The 7704-nt window shown below is 42.2% G+C and overlaps 1 non-coding gene and 1 pseudogene across 1 annotated transcript; one reads left to right on the top strand and one right to left on the bottom strand.

The window, feature by feature from the left end:
- Positions 1-683: 683 nt before the first annotated feature.
- Positions 684-791, top strand: LOC120364498 (small nucleolar RNA U13). The gene has a single exon (XR_005579746.1). It is a non-coding gene; the product is annotated as a small nucleolar RNA U13 (small nucleolar RNA).
- A 2038-nt stretch (positions 792-2829) lies between these two features.
- LOC120364371 (U4 spliceosomal RNA) lies at positions 2830-2942 on the bottom strand (annotated as a pseudogene).
- Positions 2943-7704: the final 4762 nt, after the last annotated feature.

Here is a 7704-nt window from a genome sequence, read left to right on the forward strand (position 1 = left end):
TACTTATTGGTGTTAAAAAAAAAAAAAAAAAAAAAAAACAGAGGGCCAGGCACAGTGGCTCATGCCTGTAATCCCAGCACTTTGGGAGGCTGAGGCAGAAGGATGGCTTGAGCCCAGGAGCTTGAGACCAGCCTGGACAACATAGCAAGACCCTCTCTCTATTTAAAACAAAAAAAAATTTTTTAAGAGGTGGGGTTTCACTATGTTAGTCAGGCTGGTCTTGAACTCCTGACCTCAAATGATCTACCCACCTTGGCCTCCCAAAGTGCTGGGATTATAGGCATGAGCCACCATACCCGACCCTAAATTTTTTTTTAAAGTGAACAAACAAGCCTTGCTGAGTTCCCCCCAGTTTCTTACCATTAGAGCACACCCTTTTTGCCCTATCACATTTCTCCACAATGGTCCACTCTTCATGAAACCTACTATAAACAGCACACATGTTTAACTGCTTCTTTGGGTCTGCACTTTCTTATGAAGCTTCCCATGTCATGTAAAACTTAAATAGTTTGTCAATCTCTCTTTTGTGCTAAGAATCAGAAAGAGTAGAGGAAAAAGTATTTTGTTCCTTCCCTACACAATTCTATGGGACAGATATTGGCATGTCCATTTTAAAGGATGAAACTTAGAGACTGAATGACATACCTGAAGCTCAGAAATGGTGATTGACCAAGTAAAACTCAATCCTTTTGTAGTTCATGAGCATGATGATTTGGTGTTCATGCCTAAGTATCATATGTGCTTCCCTCTGAACCTTGCTACATTAGCACATCTAATGTTGTTGTCTAACCTAAACAACAACAACAAAACTCAGTACTAGTTTTTCTGATCATAAGTGTAGTGCCCTTATCACCTCAACACAACCACCTCCCTCATAAGAAGCTTCTGTATTCCCTTCCATGCTGGGAAGCCACTGATAAAGTTGAGTAAACTTTATCTTGTATTATTCCAGCCATCTGCCTTATGATTTTGGTATAAACCTTAAGGCTTTACCAAGGAAAAAAATCACTATTAACTTTTTCTGCTCTTTTTTTATTTTTTATTTGTTTGAGACAGAGTCTTGCTCTGTTGCTCAGGCTGGAGTACAGTGGAATGATCTCCGCTCACTGCAACCTCCGCTTCCTAGGTTCAAGTGATTTTCTTGCCTCAACCTCCTGAGTAGCTGAGATTACAGGCACACGCCATCACACCTGGCTAATCTTTATATTCTTAGTAGAGACGGGATTTCGCCATGTTGGCCAGGCTGGTCTCAAACTCTTGACCTCATGATCTACCCGCCTCAGCCTCCCAAAGTGCTGGGATTACAGGTGTGAGCCACTGTGCGTGGTCCTTTTCTGCTCATCTTTACCAAAACATTGAAATGTGATTACAAGATGAGGTGTGGTGGCTCCCACCTGTAATCCCAGCACCTTGGGAGGCCAAGGCAAGCAGATTGCTTGAGCTCATGAGTTCAAGACCAGCCTGGGCAATAGGGCGAAATCCCCTCTCTACAGAAAAATATAAAAAGTAGCCAGGCATGGTGTTGCACACCTGTGGTCCCAGCTCCTCAGAAGGCTGAGGCATGAGAATCACTTGAACCCAGGAGGTGGAGGTTGCAGTGAGCAAGATCATGCCACTGCACTCCAGTGACAAGAATGAGACTCTGTCTCAAAAAAAAAAAAGAAAAGAAGCCAGATGCAAAACAGTATGTATTGTATTACTTCATTTTTGTAAATATAAAAACAGGCAGAAGAACTCTATACTGTTAAAATCACAAGGGCACAGGTGGGTTTCTGGTGACATTCTATTTTTTAACTATATACTGGTTACAGAGGTATGACCAGTTTTTGAAAATTCATTGAACTAGACACTTGGAATTTGTGCACTTTTCTGTATATATGTAATGCTTTAATAAACAGGGTTTTTGTGGGTTATTTTGAGACAGAGTCTTGCTGTCACCCAGGCTGGAGTGCAGTGGTGCGATCTTGGCTCACTGCAGCCTCCACCTCCTGCATTCAAGCAATTCTCCTGCCTCAGCCTCCTGAGTAGCTGGGACTATAGGCATGTACCACCACGCCCAGCTAATTTTTATATTTTCAATACAGACAGGATTTCATCATGTTGGCCAGGTTGGTCTCCATCTCCTGACTTCATGATCCATCTGCCTCAGCCTCCCAAAGTGCTGGGATTACAGGTGTGAGCCACCGCGCCTGGCCAACAGGATTTTTAAGAGTAGCATAAGTTGCTTAGAAAAACTTTCCAAGACAGATGCTTTGAATTTGTATTTTCTCCTATGTGCTGCAGTCAGCTGGAGTGAAGTGTGAAAGGCTCACTCTTGACATTTCGGCCCTTCATTCCCCCTTTATTCATCCATCGAACACATATTTATTGAAGAATGGTGTCTGCCATTCAGAGGCAGAGTCCCTGTCCTCATGCATAGTACAGCCTGTGTAGACAGGGAGGAGACAGGTGTCGATCAAATAGTCATCCCAACACATTATCAGAGATGGTGAGAGAAAGCGGGGATGAGAGGCCTCTCTCAGACCTAAAGGGTAAGTAGTCTCTGCCAGCAGAGGATACTACAAAGGGGACCGTCGTCTGGTGGCTTTTAAATGTTAGGCCTAACTAATCCAGTAGAGGGCGACCACAGACAGGCATTTGTGGCAATTCCTAACGCCATCAGGAAAGCTGAAGGCTGGTTTTGCTTACCATCATCTCTCATTGATGGTGTTGAAGCAGCGCAAATTACTCAACAGAAACTAAGAAGCCAAGTGTAAATTTACAAATGTCAATGTTGCTGTCTAGCACTGCCCAGCAGTATGATTCAGATTCCTACCAAATACCTAGTGACCTTAGCAAAGAAAATTTAAAAAAAAGTTAATAAGGCATGATTAAAGAAATCTTAGCAATTATCGTGCCTTGGATAAACCTCATTGGCTACAATACTGTCACTGCACAAAGCTACGATTAAAGAAATCTAAATAAAAGCCCTTTTCTTGATTTTCACACATCCTCAAAGAGCTGCCTCAAGCACAGATATACACACGTGACTTTTTATTTATTAGTACCCCCCACATACAAGTGCCTCATATCTGCTGTAATCCACATCCCCAATGGAAAGCATTCTATTTTTCATTTGCTTCATGGTATTACTGGTATTAGGTAGCTGATGAGCAAATATAATTTTATATGTTGCCTATAGACATAAGGCAAAAACAATCAATAATTTCCCACATCCCATTAAATGACCAGGGATGTAATCAGGATTAAAAAACAAGATATTTCCAGTGTACTTAAGGGTAGATTTCTTTAACATCTGCTATATATCAGCACTAGCAACAATCTAACGCATGTCACTGCCTTCCTTTAAAATTAATTCCCACTGCAGGCAGGGTACAGTGCCTAATACCTGTAATCCCAGCACTTTGGGAGGCCAAGGTGGGTAGATCACCTGAGGTCTGAAGTCTGAAACCAGCCTGGCCATTATGACGAAATGGTGTTCATGCCCATCTATACTAAAAATACAAAAATTAGCCAGGTACGGTGGCACACGCCTGTAATCCCAACTACTTGGAGGCTGAGGCACGGGAATCACCTGAACCCAGGAGGTAGAAGTTGCAGTGAACTGAGATCATGCCACTGCACTCCAGCTTGGGTGACAGGGCGAGACTCTGTCAAAAAATAAATAAATAAATTCCCAGTGCAATTAAAATTTTTCAGTTTTTTTCTCTATTATTTATTTATTTATTTATTTATTTTAAACTTTGCCTCAAAACATAAGAGTTAAAAAAACAAAAAACATTGCATTGAAAGAAAGTATAATTTTTCATGTTTTCATTAATTTGGAAACATGGAGGCTAATATGTTTTTTGTTTTGTTTTGTTTTTGTTTTTGTTTTTGTTTTATCTAAGAAAGAACAATTTCGGAGGGAACAGCGAAGTCCAAAGGCCCTATGGCAGAAGTTTTTTTTTTTTTAATGAAAGCAATTCTCTGACAAGTATGGTCTCAGCCTGTATGGTCTAGCCCAGGCATCCCCAAACTTTTTACACAGGGGGCCAGTTCACTGTCCCTCAGACCATTGGAGGGCCGCCACATACTATGCTCCTCTCACTGACCACCAATGAAAGAGGTGCCCCTTCCTGAAGTGCGGTAGGGGGCCGGATAAATGGCCTCAGGGGGCCGCAGTTTGGGGACGCCTGATAGCCACTGCCCATCTTCCAGATTCATCTCCTTTCCTCCTCTTATCAGACTTTCTTGTTTCCACAAAATCACCATTTTCCATTGGCTGTTTCCCTTGCCTGAAACATTCTGCTCCCATCATCTAACCAGAGGCTTCTTGTCATTCAAGTTCCAGATTGTTACTTCCTAAGAAAAGACCTTTTAGACCACCCCTTCCTGTCTCCCTTCCCAACATGCAAAACAGAACCCTGATTTTTGGCTGGAAATTTTTTTTTTTTTTGGAGACAGAGTCTCACTCTCTTGCCCAGGCTGGAGTGCAGTGATGTGATCTCAGCTGACTACAACCTCCGCCTCCTGGTTTCAAGCAATTTTCCTGCCTCAGCCTCGGAGTAGGCACCACAACACCCAACTAATTTTTGTATTTTTAGTAGAGACCAGGTTTTACCATGTTGGCCAGGCTGATCTCGAACTCCTGGCCTGAGGTGATCCACCTGCCTTGGCCTCCCAAAGTGCTGGGATTACAGGCTTGAGCCACCATACCCGGCCTAGCTGGAAACTTTTCTGCCCCGTATACACAGTATATTAGTCTGTATTTCTCAGCTCACTAGCAGCAGGATCTGGCCATGTTTCTGTAAGTGGATATGTTCAGTGGGTCTTCCTAGAACCTTCCTTAAAGGGAAGCAGACAGGCCAAAGGAGGTAGCTCATGCCTATAACTCCAGCACTTTGGGAGGCTGAGGCAGAAGGATCACTTGAGGCCAGGAGTTTGAGGCCAGCCTGGGCAACGTAGTAAGACCCCATCTTTACAAAATACAATTTTTTTAAACATTACTCAAGTGTGGTAGTTCGCACCTGTAGTCCCAGCTACTCGGGAGGTCGAGGTGGGAGGATGGCTTGAGCCCAGGAGTTCAATGATACAGTGAGTGAGCTATGATTGCCTCACTGCTCTCCAGCCTGGGCAACAGAGTGAGAACTCATCTCAAAAAAAAAGTGGAAAAAAAAAAAAGGGAAGCAAACAGCTCTTCTTCCAATTTTACCCTCGAATGCAGATGTGATCACTGGAGCTCCTGAAAACACCCTGGATGCTGAGAAGGCAGTGAGGACGGGAGGGAGAGCAGGTAGGGGCCTGGCTAGTAGCACTGTGGGATGGAGGTGGAGTGTGTAATACCAGCCTCTAGATAACTTTGATGTCAGAAAAACAAACAAGTTCCTATCTAATTAAAGCACTGTTATTTGCAGCTTGGCTATTACATACTGCCAGACTTCAATACTAACTAAAAAATACCACGACTATCCCCAGACACATCACCTTATTTCTTCAGTGTCATTTCACTACTGGAAACACCTGGATCATTGTGTTTATCTGAGGGTAGGGATTGGTCTGTCTTATTCATCTCTGTGACCCCAGCACCTGCTGCAGTGTGATGTTTCCACACCTTCCCAGAATTTCTCAGGAAATTGATACTTGTCTCAATCCCAAGAAAAATCAGTTTAAAATGCAGGGGCAAGTATTCTAATTCTTCCTACAAGAAATAAATTGTGGCCGGGTGTGTTGGCTCACGCTTGTAATCCCAGCACTTTGGGATGTTGAGGCGGGTGGATCATGAGGTCAGGAGTTCGAGACCAGCCTGGTTAACATAGTGAAACCTGGTCTCTACTAAAAATACAAAAATTAGCTGGGCATGGTGGCGCATGCCTGTAGTCCCAGCTACTCGGCAGACTGAGGCAGGAGAATCCCTTGAACCCAGGAGGAGGAGGTTGCATTGAGCCGAGATCGTGCCACTGCACTCCAGCGTGGGTAACAGAGTGACACTTCGTCAAAAAAAAAAAAAGAGAAAAGAAAGAAAGAAAAAACACAAATTGGGTTTATGTGCCTCCTCAGAAAAAAAAGAAAGAAAGAAAGAAATTGTAATGCTCTTCGTGGAAATGTTACTGGTCAGAATTCCATCAATATCAACAGCTAGTGATCGTGCAGCAGTAATGAAAAATTTGGAAAGTTTTCAGCAAGTGTGGTTCTTCTCCTTGCTGTAACAAAAGTGTCTTACTCAAGAACTTGAAGATACAGCATCAGAAACAACTGGCAGAGGAGGTCAACACAGTGTAGTCTGGCCGTGACAAAGATGAAAGCAATTACTCTGATTCAGATGATGTGGCTGGAGCCAGTCAGTATAATCTACAAGGTGGTGTCTTTCTGACAATTTTTAGAAAAAGAAAAATTGTAAAACTGTTTACATTTCGTCCAATAAGAAATTCTCTTTTGCATAAAGAATGAGAAAAATACAGTAACTCACACCTGTAATCTCAGCACATTGGGAGGCCAGGATGGGAGAATAACTTGAGCTCAGGAGTTTGAGATCAGCCTGGGCAGCTTAGCAAGGCCATCTCTACTAAAAATAAAAAAATAGCTGGGCATAGTGGCACGTGCCTGTAGACCCAGCTACTCAAGAGGCTGAGGCAGAAGGATCACCTGAGCCCGGGTGTTCAAGCTTGCAGTGACCTATGATCATGCCACTGCACTCCAGCTTGGATAACACAGTAAGACCCTGTCTTAAAAAAAGAAGAAAGGGGGCCAGGTGCGGTGGCTCATGCCTATAATCCCAGCACTTTGGAAGGCTTGAGACGGGCAGATTACCTGAGGTCAGGAGTTAGAGACCAGCCTAGCCAACATGATGAAACCTAGTCTCCACTAAAAATGGAAAAATTAGCCAGGCATGGTGGCGGGCACCTGTAATCCCAGCTACTCAGGAGGCTGAAGCAGGAGAATAGCTTGAACCTGAGAGGCAGAGATTGCAGTGAGCTGAGATCACACCACTGCATGCCAGCCTGGGTGACAAGAGTGAGACTCTTTCAAAAAGAAAAAAAAAAAAAAAAAAGGAAAGAAGAAAGGGAAGGAGAGAGGGAAGGAGGAAGAAAGGGAGGGAGGAGAGAGAAAATGGAATATTATAAAATTGTTAGAGAGACAATAATTTGCTTAAAACTTGTTTGATTGGTAGTTGAAGCATTAAGTAATCATGATGCAAATCTAATCGAAAACAGAATTGTGCTTTGAGTAGTATGCTTTTGAAAGAAATTAGAATCAAATTGCTTAATGCAGAAAAAAGATCTCATATCTCTCATTAAATATTTAAGCAGTTAGCAGTTTATTGTTAGCAGGTTGACAACTCTTTTTGCTTCAGCAAACAAAAATGAAAATGGCTGAATTAGCAAAATCATTAAGGAAAGATTTTTGTGGAGGAAAATATGCTTCTTCAGAAGCAATGCAAAAAAGAGTAAATATTTTGGGGAACTACCCTGTCGTGAAGTTAGAAAATTCTAAACTCTGAATTAGCAAAGAGAAAATAGACTTCAAGGAAAAAATCAAAACTAGTGAAAGAAGACAACATTTTCATTATTAAGAAAAGTGAATGAGTTTATAATAACCATCATGTACCCTAATGCTCAATTTGAAGATGCTTATAGACACATTCTTAGTAATAATAAACTAATATTAACATAGAATGAAAGAAACATTCTACATCTATAATATTTGTTGAGAAACAAAGACCAA

The sequence above is a fragment of the Saimiri boliviensis genome, chromosome 5, assembly GCF_048565385.1.
Source record: "Saimiri boliviensis isolate mSaiBol1 chromosome 5, mSaiBol1.pri, whole genome shotgun sequence".
NCBI lineage: Eukaryota > Metazoa > Chordata > Mammalia > Primates > Cebidae > Saimiri > Saimiri boliviensis.